A 23,348-nucleotide genomic window follows, 5' to 3' on the forward strand; every position below is an offset into this window, starting at 1 on the left:
AGACAAAGTAGTGATGCTGATGATTGTTAGAAATGGGGGTTTTTGGTTGGCAGTCAGGTTACCCTCTGTCCAAGCAAGAACCCTCACTCTTTTCAGGGTAAGTCACACACAATCCAAATTATCCTGTGCCCACCCTCTAGTAGCTTGGCACGAGCAGTCAGGCTTAACTTAGAAGGCAATGTGTAAAGTATTTGTGCAATAAATCATACAATAACAACATATAGCACCACAAAAATACACCACACAGTGTTTGGAAAAATATAGAATATTTATCTGGATAATTGTAGGTCAAAACAAATGAAGATGCAACGTGAAATTGTAGAGATATCACTGAAAAGTGATATTAAGTGTCTTAAGTCTTTAAAAAGCAAACAAAGTCTCTTTCAAGCACAAAGTACCTGGTTTACAGTGGAAAATCTCCACAAAGGGCCCCAGAAGAAGAGATACATGAAAAATTGGTGTGTGCGTCGATTTCTCCCCTGCACACATGGACTTGTGTCGTTATTTTTCACGCGGGGAAGTCGTGCGTCGTTTTCCAGCGCGCGGACAGTCTCTTTCTGTGGTTCGCCGGATTACCAGATGTCCCGGGGTCTGTGCGTGGATTCTTCGGCTTGTTTTCCGGCTGCGCGTCGTTCCGGGAGGCTGTGTGTGGAATTTACATTCTCACAGCAGGCGTTGCGTCGATTTCCTCTCTGGAAGTCGGGAGGCGTTGTCCTTGCAAGGCCGTGCATCGAAGTTCCGGTCGCCCCGATGGCGTCACGTCGATCAGCGTCGGTGTGCAGCGATTTTCTAGCCGCGGAGCCAGCTGTGCGTCAAAATGTTCGGTGCACGAAGAGTCCAAATGAAAAAGAGAAATCTTTTTAGTCCTGAAACTTCAGGGAACAGGAGGCAAGCTCTATCCAAGCCCTTGGAGAGCACTTTTACAGCTAGACAAGAGTTCAGCAAGACAGCAGGCCAACAGCAAGGCAGCAGTCCTTTGTAGAAAGCAGATAGGTGAGTCCTTTGAGCAGCCAGGCAGTTCTTCTTGGCAGGATGCAGGTTCTAGTTCAGGTTTCTTCTCCAGCAAGTGTCTGAGGTGGTAGGGCAGAGGCCCTGTTTTATACCCAAATGTGCTTTTGAAGTCGGGGAGACTTCAAAGAGTGGCTTAGAAATGCACCAGGTCCCCTTTCAGTTCAATCCTGTCTGCCAGGTTCCCAGTAGGGGGTGTGGCAGTCCTTTGTGTCAGAGCAGGCCCTCCACCCTCCCAGCCCAGGAAGACCCATTCAAAAAGCAGATGCATGCAAGTGAGGCTGAGTACCCTGTGATTGGGGTGTGTCTGAGTGAATGCACAAGGAGCTGTCAACTAAACCTAGCCAGACGTGGATTGTAAGGCACAGAAAGATTTAAGTGCAGAGAAATGCTCACTTTCTAAAAGTGGAATTTCTAAAATAGTAATATTAAATCCAACTTCACCAATCAGCAGGATTTTGTATTACCATTCTGGCCATACTAAACATGACCTTCCTACTCCCTTCAGATCAGCAGCTGCCACTTCACCAATGTATGAGGGCAGCCCCAATATTAGCCTATGAAGGGAGCAGGCCTCTCAGTAGTGTAAAAACTAATTTAGGAGTTTTACACTACCAGGACATGTAAACTACACAGGTACATGTCCTACATTTTACCCACACAGCACCCTGCTCTAGGGGTTACCTAGGGCACACATTAGAGGTGACTTATGTGTAGAAAAAGGGGAGCTTTAGGCTTGGCAAGTACTTTTAAATGCCAAGTCAAAGTGGCAGTGAAACTGCACACACAGGCCTTGCCATGGCAGGCCTGGGACAAGGTAAGGGGCTACTTGTGTGGGTGGCACAACCAGTGCTGCAGGCCCACTAGTAGCATTTAATGTACAGGACCTAGGCACATACAGTCCCATTACTAGGGACTTATATGTATATTAAATAGTTCAATTGGGTAGGATCCAAAGTGACCATGTTTAAAGGGAGAGAGCATATGCACTTTAGCACTGGTTAGCAGTGGTAAAGTGCGCAGAGTCTAAAAGCCAGCGAAAACAGAGTCCAAAAAGTGGAGGGAGGCAGGCAAAAAGTTAGGGGTGACCACCCTAAAGCATGTCAGGTCTAACAATGATAAATTGATAAACAGGTTCTATGCATATTTAAACGAACAGAACATATTAATCAGAGTGCATAGTCCCAAGAATAAAGATTTGTTCTGCTACTGCTCTTATTACCTCAGCAAGATAACACTGACAAAGACAAAGATGTAGCAGAGGGCATGGTACATGTGCTGCACATGATTACATGGAGAAGCTGTGTCCTAAAACAAAAAAGGGTCACATAATCTGGTTTTCATGTAAAGCACCTTGATGCCCTTGGGCCAATGGGGTGCTAGATCAAAGTGCAAATAAAATAAATAAGTAAATTGCAAACTGTGCTACTTTACTACAAAACCTGTCAAATGCTTAGTGTTTATTTGTAGTCAATCTGTTATTGCGCTGGTCAGTACATACGTCCATCAACTTAATGTCACAGGCACAATATAAGTTACCACCTCTGCATTCAGTCACATTCTATCTCTGTGCAAATGGGACAAAGTCCCTACTCCTGCTGTATGGGGTTTTTCACCACTGTAAAGCACAAAGGACATACGGTTCAAATCAGGTTCTTGTTACCAAGAAAGAGTCAGGCAGTTTATCAGCTATGCACCGTTGAAAAGCTCATTCAGTTTGCACTGGTTGTGAGCACTTCTGAAATTGCCCACATACTTACAAGTATTTTACAAGGGCATAGGTTTCTTGAAAAATAAGACAGCGTGGCTACACATCGAGCACACTATGTAACCAATAGTTCTTAGACATGAGCCTGCTGCTTGTCATTTGCAGGGAAGGTGACAGCCAAGTTAACTTTCCTAGAAAAGGCTGTTGTTATTGAGAGAGAAAATCAACCCACCCCAAGGATTGTGCCTTGTGTGGTAGCAATGAAACTGAAGTAAACCAGCAAAGTGTGCATGTATATCTAACCAACACTACTATGAAGCACAATTGCCACCTCACACTGACAATTTTATCACAGAAGATATGAGGATTGTTGGTTTGTGAAGACTGGTTACCACCAACAACTCTTTGATCCTGAATCACAAAGCACATTGCGGACTTGATTGTATACCACTAGTGATCTAGTGGGACAGTCCATCTCCAGCCAAGGTGGATGGTATGAAGTTATCCACTATTTTCACAGCTAGGCAAATAGCAACATGTTGGTAGCTAAGAACGCTCCTATATTTATTCACATTTTGCATTAGAAATAACATATTTGGGCCTTTGCAGAACCCTGAATATGATCAAATATGACAAAAAATATGTGCTGGACAAAACGTTTGATAGGCCACATAACCTATATGACAAAAAATATGTACTAGGTAAAACTTTTCACAGGCCACATTATAAAGACTCGCTGAGGTGATAATTTGCACAAAATTACATAATCTGACTCAGTGATACTATGTAGCAATTTAGTGCATATTGTACATATTTTATAGGTGAGCTCAATTAATCCGCTTCTTTTTTGTGGTAATAAAAGGCAATGATCACATTTTCTGTGTAGTTATGCAGTGGCTCTTGGAGGTGGATACAATTTGAGGACTTGGAAAAACAAAACACACCAGCAGAGATATTCTCCTTACCCAATGCAGCATGAGATCTTTAGGCAAGGATATTTAGAGCTGCAAAAACAAGTTCAGCTTTTACCATAGGCACAATTAAGATTTAGGTTTGAATAAAACTATAAGCATATTTAACAATAGAAGAAAAGAAAGACTTGACAAATAATCATTAATTCTAAAAAGACACACACTTGATTTAAATCTTAGGGAACAAAAGCCACAAAACAGTGCCATAAATGTATCAAACATTCCATTAACATTTTACCATATGAATTACAGCACTAATTGATAAATTAACTGTTTGTCTTAAGTGAGAACATTTTGACACTGTAATATAAATCAAACATTTAATCAAATTATTATGTTAACTTTTCCCTTTTTTGAAAGGTCAACACATCACTCTTTGTTATAACAAACAAATGTCTACTCTGATGCATTGAGGAATAATATATTCATTTGAATAATCTTTACAGGTGCATTGTTTAACATTTACCTCAATAACTGGGTTTTCTCTTTTTTGAAATAGTAACATACAAAACAAAATATGTAAATCAGATTCATTTTTTAAACTTTACAGGCATGAAATTCTGTTTTTGTGAGGTATACTCTGCTGAGTTTGTTTGCTCATAACAGTAATATATGTAATTTAAATCAGTAAAACAGTCCAATTGTTTATAGGGCCTGAAGATTACTTTTACAAACTATTTGCCCTGTCTGTTTTTTCTTATTGGGCTGTACTGTAAGCTGGCTCATGATCGTTTTCTTGGTAAACCCTTAAATACTATGGGACCCATTTCACAAAGGTAAACTTGAACCAAAAATCTAAGTTTAGAACAAAAGTCTAAGTTTAGACCTCTAGTCTAACTTTACTCGCAGTGAACTTAGACTTTTGGTCTAACTGTAGACTTTCGGTCTAGGTTTCGACCAAAATTCTAAACTTAGACCAAGTAAGGTTAGACTTTTGGTCCAAGTTTACCTTTGTGAATCGAGCTCTATGATCATATAGAGACTACTTCAATTTCTTCTTATAACAATGTTGAGGTGGAGTATGCACGTTTCACAGTTCTTGCAATTTAGTTTTGTTAAATGGCAGTAAAAAGCAATTTACATTTAGTGAATAGCAATAGCCCTTTAATGTATGGCAGAGGATATTTTATTCCTAGAAGACATGGACAATCCATCATCCTTCTGAAACTCTTAGCAATTCCTTTAAGGAAAATCTGTTAGTGAGGATTTGGACTTAATAGAATACGTATCTCTTAATATACAGATTTTGAAGGATTGCTATTAGAAAACAGGCTAACAGCCAAACTTAAAAGTTTAACTGTCATGAAACTCCATAGCGTGAGAAAGTGGATTGTTAGTTGAGTTAGGTAGTAGCCCACCACAAGCAATAATGTCACTGTTCTTGCTAGGTTCAGTAAAGGTTTCAGTAATATAAACCTCCTATCCCAGGTATATATAGCACAGACAAAACAGGCTTAACTGAAGAGAATGTGTAAAAAATGTAGAGAATGCCAAAAAAGTTACAAGTTGAAAACATAACACAAAGAAATCCCACTCCAATTATAAAAACAGAGAATTATTTATTGAACAAAAATGGCATCAGAACAACCAATAAGTGCCAGAGGGATACATTTTAAAACTTCAAAAAAACAGATACAAAAAGTGCCAGCCCCAATTATCTGGTTTTGCTTCACCGGTACCTAGGCATCATTTGCGGCTGACCACAACAAAGTGTTGGTCAGTAACAGGAACTAAGGTCATCACAATCGTAAGTTTCACCTTTTGAGTTAGAGCCTCATTATGACTTTGGTGGTCCGACCAACCCTCTGAATGCGCACTGTCTACACTGCACTGTCTGCTCTGCACTGCAAACCAGACAGTGCATATTCTGAAGGTGTTGGCAGAGGTGCCCCTGCACTGCTCATGCCATGGACATGGGCAGCTTAGAGCTCCCCGTGGCTCCAAGCACTGGCTTTCCACCAGCCTTTCCATGGCAATGAAACTCCCATGTAAAGGCTGGTGGAAAGCTTTGAAGTCTTTGAAGCCCAAAAATTCTAAATTCCAGGTTTTTCCGGATGTTAGGAGGAGTACATTTTGACACAGTCAGGGATCCCCGGACCTTAGGTCTAGCATTTGGGGGAGGGGGCCATGACTCACTCTAGCAGAAGCAACAAGCAGGTTTAGAACAGATCCTGTTAGAACTGGTCAGCTAGGCTCTTCAGGAAAAAGGACTTCCAGAAGCTTGTTGTGTTCATGTAGCATAACAGGAGGTTGGCCAACTGACTCTTGGAGTCCACTTTTTTGTCCTAGGTCCAGCCTTCCAGGTCACCTCACAGGCCTCAACAGCAGGTGCAGTTCATCTTCTGTCTTACTTAGGTCCTGCAGTGTTTTGAAGAGGGTGCCCATGATCCTCACATTTATGCCTGGCACTAGCCTATGGGTGGGGGTGATTTCTGACCCCTCTCTAACCAATAGGGGAAAAATCCAATGGGTACACCGACCTACTAGGCAGCAACTCTGTTTGCTCTACTGCAAACTATCCCATAGTGCTCTCTCTACCTAAGTTCAGTGGAGCAGTGCAGGGCTCCTATGCCCCCCCTAGAGGTGTGGTCATGGAAATGAGTGACACCTCCTATGTGGTCATTCAGTACCTGTTCTGGGCGTCAACACTTTTCCCACTGGGATTGGTGCCAGGCTGACTAGAGGGATAAAGGAAAGTGCAAGTGTAGGTGTTAGCCACACTTGCCTGTGACAGGGTAGGCCCCTTTGAAGTTAATTAAGTTCCTGGGTGTGCGTCCTTTCAGCCTTAGGGTGATTGTAACAGGGTCTGCACCACCCTGTTCTGCAACGATGCCTAGGGACCCGTAAAACGGTACCCCAGGGTTATCATCGAAAGCCTGGAAGTAGCGACGCCTTTCGAAGACCCAGACATTCAGGTTAAATGGACGTGCACAGACACAATGCCGCATTCCAGGAAGAGAAGGAGGAAGAGAGGCGAGGCGACGACGAGACAGACTCCAGTAACGGGACACCGGAGACGCGAAGAGTGGGACTAAGGAACCCCAAGACACTGCTCCTGGAGACATCGGCGCAGAAGGTCGGGACGGAAAGCAACAGACCCAGCCACTTTCCTGGAGGGACGTGGCTTATGCAGGTGCATGCATGCTTCACTAATCCATGAGTGTACTGGTGGTAGGAGGGGGAAGGAAGGAAGGTGGAAGTGGGCAGAGAATTCACCTCCCTATTCAAAGAGGACGGAGGCTGCAAAGTGTTTTTTATTACTTTATCATTTTTCCCTCTCTTAAATAATACACTCTGGGCTCCACCTCAGTTTGTCAAAGTTATGAAGGGAAGATAAAATTGTAGAACGTTTTTGTTGTGCACCAGAAGGTATACCTACTTACTGTTTCAGCTCCCCTATTCTTTCACCGGGACCTATCCTCACTCACTTGGTGTACCTTCCCCACACACACCCTACCCCTTTGTTATGTGTGGAAAGAAAAGACCGCTTACCTTTGCCTTCGGTTCTGTTCTTGTTTCCTTGAGCCCTAAGGCGGGGAGTGGCTACATGGAAAGACAACCCTAAAACAGAGAAGAAAAGGAAACAAAGGAAAGAAGATCAATATATCTTAACAAAGAGAAACACAACAAGATAAGAAAGAAGAGAAAGGAAGAAGAAGGAAAAACACCTAAAGAGACTGGAAACATTATATTCGGAAAAGAAGACCCAAATATACATAGATTCTTCAATAAAACCATATTAAAACATTACAGTGACCCAGTTCGTATCTTTGTCTTCCTCAACCGGACACGGAGAACCCTTACAGTGATCTTCGCCCAAACATTTTACCTTCACCCCTCGTATTTATACTGAATTTGTTTTTGTTGTCTTTTGACTATGTTTATTTTACCACTGCTAGACAGTGCTAAAGTGCTTGTGGTCTCTCCTTTAAACATGGTAAAAGTAGCTTACATCTAAGTGGCATGTTTGTTTTATTTATAAGCCCCTTGTGGAGCAGCATGCCATATACTAAGGGCATGTAAATTAAATGCTACCAGGGGGCCTGCAGCAATAATGTGCCACCCACCTAAGTAGCCCCTTAAAACAAGTCCAAGGCCTGCCACTGCAGCCTGAATATGGTTTTAAACTGCTAATTCAACTTGCCAATGTAACTCCCCCAGCAAGCCTTAAACTCCCCTTTTATTGCATGGAAGTCATCTCTAAGTGATGCCCTGGGTAGCCCACAGGGCATGGTGCACTGCAATTAAAAGGTTGGACATATACATTTAGGTTTCACATGTTCTGGTAGTAAAACACTCATACATCGTTTTTTATTACTGCCTGCCTGCCTCATATGATAACATTGGGTTGCCTTACTACATTTTGCTAAGTGCCAGCCTTTGATTGGGAACAAGTAAGAATTTTCATGTGGGATGTCTGGAAAGTTGGATGTTAAGTTGCTATTTTTAAAATGTCACTTTTACTAAATTTGCATTTTTCTGCTCTAATTAATTGCTCACATATGCATCAAACACCACCAGGCAAGCCCACATCAAACACCACCAGGCAGGCCCTGACCTGGAGCCCTCAAGAGAAAAGGAAGGGCAAGAAGCACCTGGCACCAAGGCCATGAGGCTGATTGCAAGGAGAAGGGTTACACCTGAATTCAGATTATAAGGAAAACCCAGGACAGGGATGGCTGGAGAGCGTCGGTTGATGGCCTATACCCTATAAGGGTTAGTAGGCATAAGTCAGTAAGTAAGTAACTAACAAGCCTGCAGCCTGTTCCTGGGTCATATGACTGGGTGTAGCTGTCAGTTGGACTTTGTTTATTCTTCCCAGACCGCCACACAATAGAGGGGTTAGTTGTGCCTGGATGGGCCATCAAATTGCAGGATAAGGGGAGGAGCTGGGCACAGCCCCATTTCCAACTAAAGAGGCTGTGCTCTGCATACACACAAAGGGCTTGTCACCTTTGCATCGTTTATGCAGCCAGCCTGGAGCCAAGGCAAGGGAGTCAGGATATTTTATGCATTTCATCTATGTCAAAGAATGTACCATGTATAAAAAGCGCACCCTTGAATCTGCTCTTCAGTACTCTTTCTGGACTCTCAGGTGACTGCATGTTGCTGTGGCCTGCTAAGTACTCCCCAAGACTGCGCTGGTGCACCTGGAAGGATTGCTTTGTCCTTGGGCCCTGCCTTGAACACTTAAAGGCCTGCCCTGCTGCTTGAGCTCTGCACCCAGGACTACCAGAGGGACACTAAGGGCTAGTTTGCTGGCCTCCTGGTCAGAGCCTCAGGGACAAAAAAGGCTCCCACCATCTTAAACCTGCACTTGGACCCAGCCTGAGTGAGTGTTGACCCTCAAACTGGTGCCCCTCCAGTTCTGGGCCCTGGATGGTTGTGTTTTAGGTGTCCAGATAACCAAAATGCAAAACTTGAAACTTAGAAACTTTTAGGGCTCAAATCTGCTCTGCGAACCAAGGGAAGATCAGGACCAACATGCTCGTTTATCCGCCAAAGGTGCTTCGCCTGAAGTCCTGACTTTGTGGGAAATCCCATCACGTCCTTCTCCACATCAGCAAATCCTGTTCAGCGAACACTTGGCAAAGGGGTATCTGGCCTCCTGGAACTCTTGTTGGGTACATCCTCCAGAATCATCCAGCTCAAGATCTTCAACTTACAAAAAAGAGACTAAAGTGGTCATTATGACATCAGCGATAAAATCCACCTACCGCTGCAGTGACGGCCGCAAAAATACCACCACTGTGGCTACCATTCCTCTGCCATATTATAAGCACTGCCAGACTTCCACCATAAGAAGGGTGGAAATCCGGCAGTATTCATGGTGGCGGACAGTGGTAAGGTGGTGCTGCTACCACCAGCACCGCCACGTCAGTAGAACACCGCCAGCCATCTTATGACAGTTCATACAACCTGTGGTGTTCAGCTGGTGGGGCTCTGCTGGCGGTAGCAGCGCCCTTTCCCATTCCCTGCCGGAAGATCTCCTCGCTCAAGGTAAGTTGGGCTTCCGACAGGGGAGGGGGCTGGGAGGGTGGGGGGTGTTGTGTGCGTCTGAGTTTGTGCATGAATATGTGAGTGAGTGTGTGAATGCGTCTGTGTGTGGTGTGTTGTTTGTGTGGTTGTATTCTTGTGAGTGAATGTGTGTAAGAATGGTGAAGTAAGTTTGTGTTTGCATATCAGTGTGATCGTTGTAAGAATGTGTGTGAGCATGTCTGGATGTATGCATGTATGAATGCGTGTATGCCAGTGTGTGTATGAATACGTGTATGCCAGTGTGAGCGAATGGGTGTATGCGTGGTGCATGTCTGTGGGTGTGTGCGTGTATGGGGGTGGGAGGAATGGGTATGTCCGAGGATTGGAGGGGGGTGAGGATCAGAGGGTGTGGGGTGTGTGTGTGAGGATCGGAGGGGGTGGGGGTGTTTGGATGGAGGTGGCTGGTTGTGTCAGGTGAATGATGGGGGGTGGGGGAGCTGCCTACCGGTAACAGGGAAGGGATTCCCTGTCACAAGTAGGGCCTACTGCCATGATAATTGTGTGCAACCATGGTAATAGGCAGGATCATAATGCCGCCGCCAGTACTATTCCCACCGCTGGGCTGGAGATACACATCTCCGGCCCGGTGGCTCATACCCCCATGGTGGTATGCGTGGAGAATATCCTGCCAGCCGGTTGGCGGTCATACTGCCACATTTACACTCACAGCAGGGGTCATAATGACCCCCTAAGACTGAACGTAGAAATCTTCACAACATCTTTTTCCAACAGCCCTCCTAACAACGATACCTCCTTTCGGACACCATCTGCAAGGCTTGCTCCGTTGAACTGTTCTGTCTCAGAACTTTTTTCAAAACTGACAAAAAGTCAGAAGGTAAGCACTGACCGGGCCCAATCCACTCTTTGTATCTGACCCTCTCTCCATTGCTGTCAGCCATATAGTCTTCAACTTTGACCTAGTCTTGTTCCATCAGATGTTTGTTGTTGGCGCTAGGATCTTTCAGATGCTAGATTTTACTAAAAACTAAATTCATACCTTCAGTTCTACTAATTACTTTTTTGTCATTTTGGTGTCAAATAATGTAATAAAATGTACTCTATTTTTCTGAATTGGTGTGGTTTTTTTTGTTGTGTTGTATTTTCAGTTATTACTGTTTGTGTGTTGCATAAATACTTTGACTCTAAGTTTAGCCTGACTGTTTTTGTGCTAAGCTACCAGAGGGTTAAACACAGGTCAATTTAGGATTTTTGTGGTTCAACCTGACGGATTGTGGCTGTTGCTTGAATAGGGGTCAGTCCCTTTTTAACTAACAACACAATTCCTTACCCTGGGGACAGCCCAGATGGTCTTCCTCTCAGGAGAACAGAGATCCTCCCCACACCCCAGGTCTTTGTCTCAGCTCTGGGACCAAGTTCAAACCTCATCAATGGCTGATTCAGCTCCTGTGGGCCTGTCAGAAGCTCCTGCAAAAGGACTTCTAGATTCTCTAGGCATGTACAAAATGTCTTTTTAAAAGTATCTTATTAAAGAAGCTGGTGCAAATCCAAATTTGCCATTGCAAAAAATATTTGGTAAAGTCCAAAAATGAACTTTGTAGCTGTTTTCCCAAGAATACATTGTTTCATTTTAATAATATATCCCAATGCTTTTCTATTGAAAAGATAACCCTGTTGCAGTGAAAATAGCTTTTGGGGCATGTGAAGACGTTTTACATTAAATTATACATGCTGTCTTCTTAAATACTTAAACACTATGCACTCTGTCTTATTGCACATTGGGGTCGAATACAGGGTGGCTTATTAATATTCAAAAGGAGGGTTTAGGCCTGTCATGTTATTTTAACAGGTGAAACTTGCAGTATTAAAACTGCACAGGCAGACTGCTGTAATAGACCTGTAGTTGTACTTTCACTCTAGTGGTGGCAGAATATGTGCTGTAGTCCTCTAGTGATATTCAACTTAAAGGGTATGGGTACACTTTGTACCATGAACTAGGGGACTTGCAGATTAGTTAGATATGCCAAAAGGAGTAAAACCAACCTCAACTTGTTTTAAGGGTCAGAGCGCATGCATTACGGCTTGGTCAGCAGCATTCCAGTGCACCATGTAAAAAAAAAAAATAGCATCAGTCCAAAATGGGGTAATCAAGCAAAAAGAGACATTTTCTTTCAAATAGGACCTTGATTTTATTCCACCATTGATTTTACAACTGATTTTACAGCTGAATTAAATTGTCTACTGTATTGCAGCCAATTACCACACCATACACATTCATAGCAATGACAATGCCTGTTTAGTAAGGATTTTTTACGAATGGAATTAGGGAAGCTTGAAAGGACCTGAAATGTGTAGTCAGAGAATTACACGCTGATGTGAGGATCCCTCTTAAGTTTCTCATGCATCAATATTATATTACTCTTTCTAGATATACTTGTTTGAAATGTTTGTTTGGAAGAAATTAGGAATGTATGGCAGTGATTATTTATTTCCATATAATACATATAATACATGGTCATACCAACAACCTTGCCTCAAACCACTTACACCATTACTGTCTTCCTCCATCATAGTCACTTAAAAAAAGAATGATAAAAGCAGAATCTGTATTAAGAAATTAAACAGACCAAAAAGCAGTCAATAATTTCTGAAAAAGATATTAGAATCGGTTTAATGTAAGTCATGTTAAAAATGCAGTGGCTCAGATTGTGTTGAAACATGCTGAGATTCTATATTTCGTGCAAATACCTACAGCATGAAAAAATAAACATGTTCTCAAAAGTATTTACTTTCTGCCTGTTTCTTTGAGCCTGATTTAGAACTTGGCAGAGGGGAACACTTTGTCACAAATGTGACGGATATCCCGTCCATCATATTACGAAACCAATATATTCTATGGAGATCGTAACACGGTGGACGGGATAGCTCTCATGTTTGTGATTTCATCCGCCAAGTTCTAAGTCAGGCCTTTTGCATTTTCAGAAAAAGATATTGGGAAAAAAGAAAATCCAGTCCCTGTTTCCTTTGTTTAAAGGGCAAGTGTAGTTATTCTCTGTGGTCAGCCTTTCACCCTGGCTGCTCGCATTGGCAGCAGGCACTATGATGTCAGAACCCAACTGTACTAACTGTATTACAATCAAGTGGCTATGTTATTTCTTTATTACAGATCACTTGAGACGTCACAAATCAACTGTAATAACGAAATTAAAGACAGGAACTGCAAACTCCTATTATTCTATCATAATTAAAGTGCAAGTAGTTTATTTCATAAGATTTAATAATTACCAAGAGCTTTGTATGCCGATCAGCATGATCCTGGGCAGCACTTTATCATCTGCCCGAGTATGATAATGTTTGCACCATGGAGTCACCTACCCTTGTGGAAATACCTTATTTTGAAATGATTCAGGAGAAGGCTTCAACATAAAGAGCAAAAGGTCAAAAGGGTTAAACTACAAGCCTCCTTCAGAATATCTTTAGGGTAGTTTTTTTAGAAAATTGTCCTTCTGAAAGAAGACATTACAACAGATTCATTGGTGATAGCAGGATGCTCAACGGTGCTGACTTGGAGCTTAGCTTTGTTCTGTTACCGAAGCAGAACACCATCTTCGATGTTAGAAACATATTCTGGCTCTTTACACATTTGATGACAGTGCCATAACTTATTAACCCTACCAATCGCAACTCAACTTCTTCACACCATTAAATCTGGCTCTACACTAGTCCATGGCCCTTGTTTTATACACCATCTCCTGTTCACTAACCTGGAACGTGATCTTATCAGCATGCCAGAAAAGCTGGAAAGTGCAAACATCAAGACCTTTTTGATGGAGGTTTTGCTCAACCTGATGAACATACACTTTACCACAAACAAAAGTCAAGAGGTCTGGCACTGGCCACCAGGCTTTTGGCTTTAGTAATGCTTGTTTTTTTTCATTTAGCTTTTGTAAAACATCTTTGTGGGTTAGCTAGTGGGCCCTCACAAATTTTAAAACATAGTAGAACGCAAAAATGATTTTTTATCTGAAAAAATAACACATTTCTATAGTAGTCCCTGGCACCAAAGAGAACGACTTTGTGTGTGGGTGTACTCCTTTTGAAAGATCAGCATGGCGTAAGTCACAGTGAAGTCAGCTAGTAGATGAAAAGGACTGACTCACTGCCCCATGATGCACACTGGAGTTGGGTGGATGAAAAATATGAATGAACCAACAACAGACTAATGGATGAAGTCTCTCTGAAAGGCCTATAACTATGTTACACACACAATTTTAGTAAAATCAGAAGCTCTTGTATAACACCAGACCTAAAAAAGTTATTTGATCTACTGTTGGCTGCCAGTCTGTTTGCTAATGCATAGTCTTGTAATGTTTTACAAGTAAAAACAGATAGAGAGGGTTGTATAGATAGATAGATAGATATATACATGGATGGATGGATGGATAGATAGATAGATAGATAGATAGATAGATAGATAGATAGATAGATAGATAGATAGATAGATAGATAGATAGAACGTTTGACAGATAGGCTGGTAGTTACAGCAGACAGGAAGTTAGACAGAGAGTTATGCAACATGTAAAAATGACAAAAATATGAAAATCGGAAAATGAAGAAGACTGCATGGCCAAAGTGTACTAGCCCTGGCACTGAAGTGTGCTCTCCTGCAGGTAGCTGTTTTCATGTGATCAAGCAAAATGTTGCCATTCATAGCGCAAAACAACTGACGGATAGAGTGGGCCAACACTTCACCCCATGATGTATGCTGTGGTGGATGGAAAAAAAGTGTGATTGACAGCTGAACAGACAAGCGAATAAGGAAGGCTGACATGAAGGCCTTGCTTGTAGATTTGTATGCGTTTTTGTTCTGTGGTGGCTGGTGATCCCTGAAAGCAGTGGGGCATAATGCTTGCTACGAGTTCCCCTCAGGGGCATAATGCTTGCTACGAGTTCCCCTCATAGTTTTCAAGTTTTGCATTGGGTGCCCTCACACACAAAATCACCCATACACTAACACTCACGGTTTCTCTCACTGGAACACACCTGTACACAGACACACACACACACTTCATAATCACAGACCTTCACTCACATCTACCGATCTACAGGGGCTCTGATCTGAACTCCTAGGGTACAGGGGTTGTACTTTAATAGTGCAGTGGGTGCAGCTGCACCCGGGCCTCTGTGCCCTGACACAACTGCAGCTACTGCACCATTGATAGAGACACCTCTGACTCACTCCCTCTCACAATATCCCCCTCACTTGCTCATTCAAACTGTCACAGCTTTATTCACTCCCTCGCTTTCCCTTAATCACTCTCACTTGCTCATTGATTCTGACTGACACTTTCAAACAATACGCTAAACTTCATTCTCTATTAGTCACTCACAAGCACACTTACACTTGCACACACACAGAGAAACAACACTGCATTTTTTTTTAACTTCCCTTTCTTCCCTTTCTGGCAACTCAATGGCTCCATGGTATAAGATATAAGAATGTAGTGCTGAACACTGGAAACTACAAGCCATTGTTTTAACCAGGTGCCAGATAGAGCAGCAGAGCCACGTTTTAGAGGCATGTACACTGATAAATTAAATTATCAAAGTTCAATAATGTAATTTACAGTGGCTCCGTAGTCTCACAGGTGGTGGGGCTACGTTCTGGAGCACCTGAAGGGGAAAGGAGCACTACTGCTGACATCTACCCTGTATCTCGGCTTAATTTTGGGGAAGCTTGCACTGCTGGTCCCCATGGTGTGCTTGTGCTGGGTTTTGGTAGAAACTTTTTCACTAAAACGAAAATAATGAAAAGTTCTCTAGCGCACACATTCATACACACATGGCACTATAAAGATCCACACTGAACTAATTTAACTTTCAAATTAACATCCACAAACAACTTTTAAATGAATCAGAAAACAATCCTCTTTTGAATAAATGCCACAAAACACTACACATAACAGACACAACCAAATAGTGCAAAATCTAAAACTGTGCACAAGGCTGCTCAAAATAAAGAAGAACCATCGTGCCATGTCAACTGCAGAAAGAGATATACAAATACCCATAACACAAAAGATCGAAAAACACTGGCAATGCCAATGCTTTTGCTTTGTTTGCTATCTTCGTTACTGCTGGAATGCTACTGTTATGTTGTTATTTGAGTTAAATTTGTTATTTGAGTTAGTGTAAGACTATTGTACTTGTGCGTGGCTTAGGGTGACCACCTGGCATTGAGGTAAATTCTGGACAGGAATGTTAAAAATTCAGGACAAAGGGTCAAAATTCAGGACAAAAATTCAGGACAAAGGGTCAAAATTCAGGACAAAAATTCAAGAACAAACGTCAGTTTTACAGACACACGCAAGAGAGGCCATGCCTCACTATGTTGTCAGTGCATTTATGTACTCTTTTTTAACATAGCACTATTTATATACTGTGGACCTTTTGTGATTGCCTCCTGGTGTGCTACATTCAGGTGTCACACTACGTCCTTGATCAGTAGTAAATGAATGCCCTTTACGGCAAGGCCATCACCCCAACCCAAATCTACCCGATCTTTCCTGAAGAAAAAGTAACAGCAAAATTTTTATTGTTTCTGAACATTTCAAAGCCCCTGGCAAACAGTTTGGGAAACATTAAGGTAATTAACCTTATGCTAGTTTAAACAAATTGAACAAAAACATCTGGCTTACCTCCAACCACCCATGGACTTTCAACCAATTTTTTTTTAAAGAGGCAGGGCAGATGGTGTGGGTGACAGTCTCCCACCTCATGACAGGATGTGATGTACCCACAACTTGTCTGTAGTCTCACTGCACTAGAGTGTATGTTTGGGACTCTACATGTATCTCAAAAATGGGAGCCCAGACTACAAATCAAAGATAATAAAAGAGTAGGATGAAATCGAGATCAAATGGGAGATCCACGGCAAGTAATTCAAAGGGTTGTTGCTAACAACTGGATAAATAAAGAAGAGAAGAACAAGGTGGGACAATTCCTAAAATCCGACAAGATGGGTCCACCAAGACTATTTGAAGGTATTGGGTACCTGGGGAGTTGTCTGCACACAGGAGCGAAACAGAAGGGGCACTGTCAAGTGGTTAAACAATCAACACCCATCCACCTTGGCAAACTCTTCTGGTGCAATGGTTCGCTGTTAGTGCTTGTGAAGGGTGAGCAGGGGCCAGACCCCTTGCAAGGTTGTGCAGGCAGTGGTCGTATGGACCACTGCCTACTCTGAAAAAACCGAAACTAAATGGTTTCGGTATTTTTTCTTTTTGCAGCTCGTTTTCCTTTAAGGAAAACGGGCTGCAAAAAGAAAAAAAAAAGTGCTTTATTTAAAAGCAGTCACAGACATGGTGGTCTGCTGTCTCCAGCAGACCACCATCCCTGTGAGTGCTCAGACTCGCTATGGGGTCGCAAACTGTGACCCACCTCATTAATATTAATGAGGTGGGAATTTGTGACCCCATAGCGAGTCGCAGAAGGTGTCTGAGACACCTTTCTGTATTTCATTTTGCGATTTGCAAATTGCGAGTCCCTGTGATCCGCAATTTGCAAGTCCCAAAATATTTTTTTCCTACATCTGGCCCTGTGTGTTTACTTTACTTTCTCTGACTTCAAAGTGAGAGGATTTATGCAACAATCTTGCTGGATACTGGGGTTAGGAAAGAGTTTTTTCTATCACATGACAACATTTAAATAGACTTCAGAATATATCAGAATTGCACCCTACTCTGTATCACTCCACTTTACGCCACTCCATGCCACTGTTCTCTTCTCCATTTGGAACCACTCCACATTATGCCACTGCTCTCTATGCAATTTCACACTATGCCTCTCTACTCTACTCTGTACTACTCTACTCTAAGCCACCACACTTTGAGCCTCTCTACACTACTGCACTCTGCTCGTCTGCACGCCATACCACTCCAGTCTAGGCAACACCAATCTAATCCGCACAACTCCACTCTCTTCCACTCTACAATGCTGCACTGTACGCCACTGCACTCTAAGCTAATACACTCTATGCTAATGCACTTTACTCTGTAACACTCAACTCTATGCCCCTGCACTCTACATCAATACACGGTACATCATTCTAATCTACTCCGCACCTCTGCACTCTATGCCACGGCACTCTAAACTACTTTACTCTATGCCATCACACTCTATGCCACTTTATGCAACTCCACTCTAACCTGCACTTCTCCACTCTAAGCCACCTCACTCTACTGTGAAATAATCTACTTTATGCCACTGCACTCTGTGCCACTGCATTCTATGCCACTGCACTCTACCCTGCACCTCTCCACTCTATGCAACTGCACTCTACTCTGAAACAATCTATTCGATGCCACTGTACTGTATATCACTCTGACCACTGCACTGTAGTTCAATGCACCCTACACCAGTGTTCCCCAAACCCCGGGCCGCGGACCGGTGCCGGTCCGTGGATCAATCGGCACCGGGCCGCCCGAGGAACTTCAACTTCATTTCACTGTGGCGGGCGGCCGAGGCGCAGAGCATTGCGCCCTCCCAAGCGGGCCACGGAAAAATTAACAAACATTTACCGGTCCGCGGCGATAAAAAGGTTGGACAACACTGCTCTACACCACTGCAAGCTGACACTGCAACACTGCTCTGGCCGCCACCATACTCTACACCACTCTGCCCTGTACTACTGCATTTTGCACCAATATACTCTATTCCACTGCATTCTATGCCACTCTACTCTGCCCAATGCCACTCTATGCAACTGCACTCTACACCAGTGCACTCAAAACAACTGCACGGTCCTTTACTCTGCACCACTGTACTCTATGCCACTGTTCTCTGTACCACTCTACACCACTGCACTGACACTCTACTCTGCAACTCTGCACTCTACACCACTCTACTCTATGCCACTGCACCCTAGGCACTATACTCTACTCTACACCGCTCTACAATACTCCACTCTGCACCACTCTATGCCACATGAGTCTACTCTGCACTCTATGACACTGCACCACTCTGCATTACTGCACTCTCTGCTACTCCATTGTATGCCACTCTACTCCACTGCACTGTATGTAACGCTACCCTATGCCACTGCACTCTAAACAACTGCACTGTACGCCACTGCCCTCTACTCTGTACCACTGTACTCTACGCCACTGCTCTGTGCCACTCTACTCCACTCTACATCACTGTACTGACACTCTACTCTGCAGTGTTGCACTCTCCACCACTGTACTATACACCAATGTACTATGTACTACTGCATTCTATGCCACTGCACTCTATGCCACTCTACTCTGCATTACTCCACTCTACAGCACTTTGCCCTACTCTGCACCACTCTACACTACACCACTGCACTCCCTGCAATGTGAGTCTACTCTGCAATCTATGCCACTGCACCACTCTACACTACTGCTCTCTATGCTACTCTACTGTATGCCACTCTACTCCACTGCACTCTATGCCACTCTACTCTGTCCCATGCCACTCCATGCCACTGCACTCTAAACCACTGCACTCTACGCTAACGCACTCTAAACAACTGCACTGTACCACACTTCACACCACTATGCCACTAGCTTTAAGCCATGCTGAACAGCAGCTACTCTGGTGTATAACATGGCTAATGGCTAAAACACATTAGCAAAGCCAATAACTCTTTCGTAGATGAGACCTATTGGCTTTGCCAATGTTTGTTAGTACTATGAGGTACCGAGGTACCTGAAAGAACTGTGAAAAATACAATTACATCATAATAAAGGCTGCTACAAAATGCGCAAATACATTTCGGTTAAATAAATAAAAAGTGCTTCTCAAATACAGATTTGAATAATATACAGTTTATACCTAAGTTAAAAAAATTATAACACTCCATTAAAACCACACACTCCAGAGCTCACCTTGGAACACCATTACAATACCTCTCTGAAATATCTTTGCCACCAGAAAACTTTAAGTGACTCCTTTTAGTAAAGTCACTGCAGGTTTTCAAGCCCCTTTGTATTTGCAGATTTACCAGTTGTCCACATTTGCATGTCTTTAGGGAAGGAGACCCCCTGGCAAGAAGGCCTTTTCTTATCTGTCTGCCAAGGAGACCCCATGGCAAGAAGGCCTTTTCTTATCTGTCTGCCCCTCCCTCCCTCAGAGCACAGGAGACCCCCTGCCTTCCAGCCCAGCTGGGGAAACGCCTCTGCCCGTAATTTCGCCCTGCCTCCGTTGCCCTTTAGGTGAAAGGCTAAAATTACGGACAAATGCCGTCCGTTAAAGCTTTCATCAGGACAACGGACAGCAGGGCCAAATTACGGACAGTCCGTGAAATTTACGGACGGGTGGTCACCCTAGCGTGGCTGTTGCGTTTCTCCGTTCGGATTCCGGAGTGGAGATTTGAAGCCGGTTGTTGGGATCGGAGTCGGAGGAGAGACACGCCCCTCGCACGGCAGACTCAGCAAGCCTTTTTAATCATATCTTCTGAAAAAAAAGTTTTTGAACTAAAGTACAAAGACTCAAACTTTACAGCTACTCATCATATTCACCATCATTTTTGTGAAGCCCATTTTCGTACTGCAACTCGCAATCCTTGTTTAGCAGTTCGTTTTTTGTGGTCCTGGAATAAACACAACGCTGAAATATGCTCACTTCCGGTGGCTCGGCATATTGACACATCTCCATCAAACCCCAACTTCCACTTCACTCCTTTCCTAGACTACACACATTTAATCATTGCAACAATGAACATAATATTGTTTAAGCCACCAATAACGTGGAAATGAATGGCAGAAAAGCCCAAGTGGGTGTGACTGAGATGCTGGTGCAAATTGATCCGACTCCAGGTGCTTCCAAGCTAAAATGATCCATTCGTAGCTGTAGTGCTTAACAGTGATGCTCAGCTAATTGGAACATTGACACTTGTCAATAAAACAAATGCAGAAAAGACTAAGATAAGAAAAAGAGGGCATCATAGATAACAGTACACACTATGAACGGAGTGATACTTGGCAGGGTTTTTTGGCGGCCAGAGCGCACCTGTAGAAAGGTTCATCAGCAGAAGGTGGCCTGTGTTTACAGCGCTGTGGAACAAACAGCACCACAGGCAGTCCCTTCTTGTGAGCTCGGTGACCCTGCCCGAGGAAGCGGTGCATGTTTGGAGTGACACCACTACCGCCCCTGGGGGAAGGCAAGTGTGTGGCCCTGAAGGCCCATGATAGTGCCGAATACAAACAAAACATGCACTAAGCCTAGTGCCGCTGTCTTTACATTGTACCTTCCCAACTACAGCCGGTGCTTACGTTGGGTTGTACAGACTGCTCAGGCCCACCTAATAAGTAATCTTTGTCCACTTTCTCACAGGATTATGGGGGATTTCAAGTTTCTCCACAATTAAATTAACCCCTTAGCTGCTGGGCCATTCCCCCCCCGTGCTGAGCCCTTTTTTGGCTACTTGGGGTAGTTCGCGCTTAGGCCTTCATAACTTTTTGTCCACATAAGCTATCCACGCCAAATTTGCGTCCTTTTTTTCCAACATCCTAGGGATTCTAATGGTACCCAGAGTTTGTGGTTTCCCCTGGAGGAGACCAAGAAATTAGCCAAAATACAGTGAAAATTTAGTTTTTTCCAAAAAAATGGGGAAAAAGGGTTGCCGAAGAAGGCTAGTGGTTTTTCCCCTGAAAATGCCATCAACAAAGGGTTTCTGGTGCTGAAATCACCATCTTCCCACCTTTCAGGAACGGGCAGACTTGAATCAGAAAACCACATTTTTCAACACAAATTTGGCATTTTACTGGAACATACCCCATTTTTACTATTTTTGGTGCTTTCAGCCTCCTTCCAGTTAGTGACAGGAATGGGTGTGAAACCAATGCTGGATCCCGGAAAGCTAAACATTTCTGTAAACTAGGCACAATTCTGAATTCAGCAAGGGGTCATTTGTGTAGATCCTACAAGGTTTTCCTACAGAAAATAACAGCTGAAATAAAAAAATATTGAAATTGAGCCATTTTTCGTTATGTTTTACTCTGTAACTTTTTCCTGCGATGTCAGATTTTTTAAAGCAATATACCATTATGTCTGCTGGACTATTCTGGTTGCGGGGATATAAAGGGCTTGTAGGTTCATCAAGAACCCTAGGTACCCAGAGCTAATAAATGAGCTGCACCCTGCAGTTGGTTTTCATTTTATACTGGGTGTACAGCAATTCATTTGCGGAAATATGAAGAGTGAAAAATAGGTGCATTTCCAAAATGGGCTCAAGATAAGGTTTTGAGGAGCAGTGGTTATTTGCACATCTCTGAATTCCGGGGTGCCCATACTAGCATGTGAATTGCAGGGCATTTCTCAAATAGACGTCTTTTTTACACACCCTCTTATATTTGGAAGGTAAAAATGTAGAGAAAGATAAGGGGCAATAACACTTGCTTTGCTATTCTATGTTCCCCCAAGTCTCCCAATAAAAAATGATGCCTCACTTGCATGGGTAGGCCTAGCGCCCGCGACAGGAAATGCCCCAAAACACAACGTGGACACATCCCATTTTTTGACAGAAAACAGAGCTGTTTTTTGCAAAGTGCCTACCTGTAGATTTTGGCCTCTAACTCAGCTGGCACCTAGGGAAACCTACCAAACCTGTGCATTTTTGAAAACTAGAGACCTAGGGGAATCCAAGATGGGGTGACTTGTGGGGCTCTGACCAGGTTCTGTTACCCAGAATCCTTTGCAAACCTCAAAATGTGGCTAAAAAAACATGTTTTCCTCACATTTCGGTGATAGAATGTTCTGGAATCTGAGAGGAGCCACAAATTTCCTTCCACCCAGCCTTCTCCCAAGTCACCTGATAAAAATGATACCTCACTTCTGTGGGTAGGCCTAGCGCCGGCGACAGGAAATGCCCCAAAACACAACATGGACACATCCCATTTTTTGACAGAAAACAGGGCTGTTTTTTGCAAAGTGCCTACCTGTAGATTTTGGCCTCTAGCTCAGCCGGCACCTAGGGAAACCTACCAAACCTGTGCATTTTTGAAAACTAGAGACCTAGGGGAATCCAAGATGGGGTGACTTGTGGGGCTCTGACCAGGTTCTGTTACCCATAATCCTTTGCAAACATTAAAATTTGGCCAAAAAAACACTTTTTCCTTTCATTTCGGTGACAGAAAGCTCTGGAATCTGAGAGGAGCCACAAATTTCTATCCACCCAGCATTCCCCCAAGTCTCCCGATAAAAATGGTACCTCACTTGTGTGGGTAGGCCTGGTGCCCGCGACAGGAATAGATCACACAACGGTCAATGTTGGTCCTTACATGAGGCAGCTGTTGACCCTGGGGTGATCCATTCCTGATGCAGGCACTAGGTGTAGGCACTCAAGTGGGGTAGTGTTTTTATCATGATAGGTGAGGAATCACTGGGAGGTAGGAATTTTGTGGATCCCAGCATATTCCTGTAGTTTGTGTGACAGAAATGCGAGAAAAATAGAGTTTTTATTCAACATTTCAGCTTTGCAAGGTATTCTGGGTAAGAAAACTTTGGGGAATACACACAAGTCACACCTCTGTGGACTCCCCCGAATGTCTAGTTTCCGGAAATGTTTGAGTTTAGTGTGTTTCTCTATATGGCTGCCGAGCCCAGGACCAAAAACACAGGTGCCTGCCTTACAAAACCCG

At 43.3% G+C, this 23,348-nt stretch overlaps 1 long non-coding RNA gene across 1 annotated transcript in view; it reads right to left on the reverse strand.

Annotated features, from left to right (window-relative positions):
- LOC138296493 (uncharacterized) overlaps nt 1–23,348 on the reverse strand; it is a 208,182-nt gene that overhangs the window by 130,723 nt on the left and 54,111 nt on the right. Inside the window, exons 2-3 of the long non-coding RNA XR_011203845.1 lie at nt 7,180–7,248; nt 3,682–3,720 (exon numbers count right to left, since the gene is read on the reverse strand). This is a non-coding gene — a long non-coding RNA (uncharacterized lncRNA). The remainder of the gene's footprint in view (nt 1–3,681; nt 3,721–7,179; nt 7,249–23,348) is intronic.

The sequence above is a fragment of the Pleurodeles waltl genome, chromosome 5 (assembly GCF_031143425.1).
Source record: "Pleurodeles waltl isolate 20211129_DDA chromosome 5, aPleWal1.hap1.20221129, whole genome shotgun sequence".
Lineage (NCBI taxonomy): Eukaryota > Metazoa > Chordata > Amphibia > Caudata > Salamandridae > Pleurodeles > Pleurodeles waltl.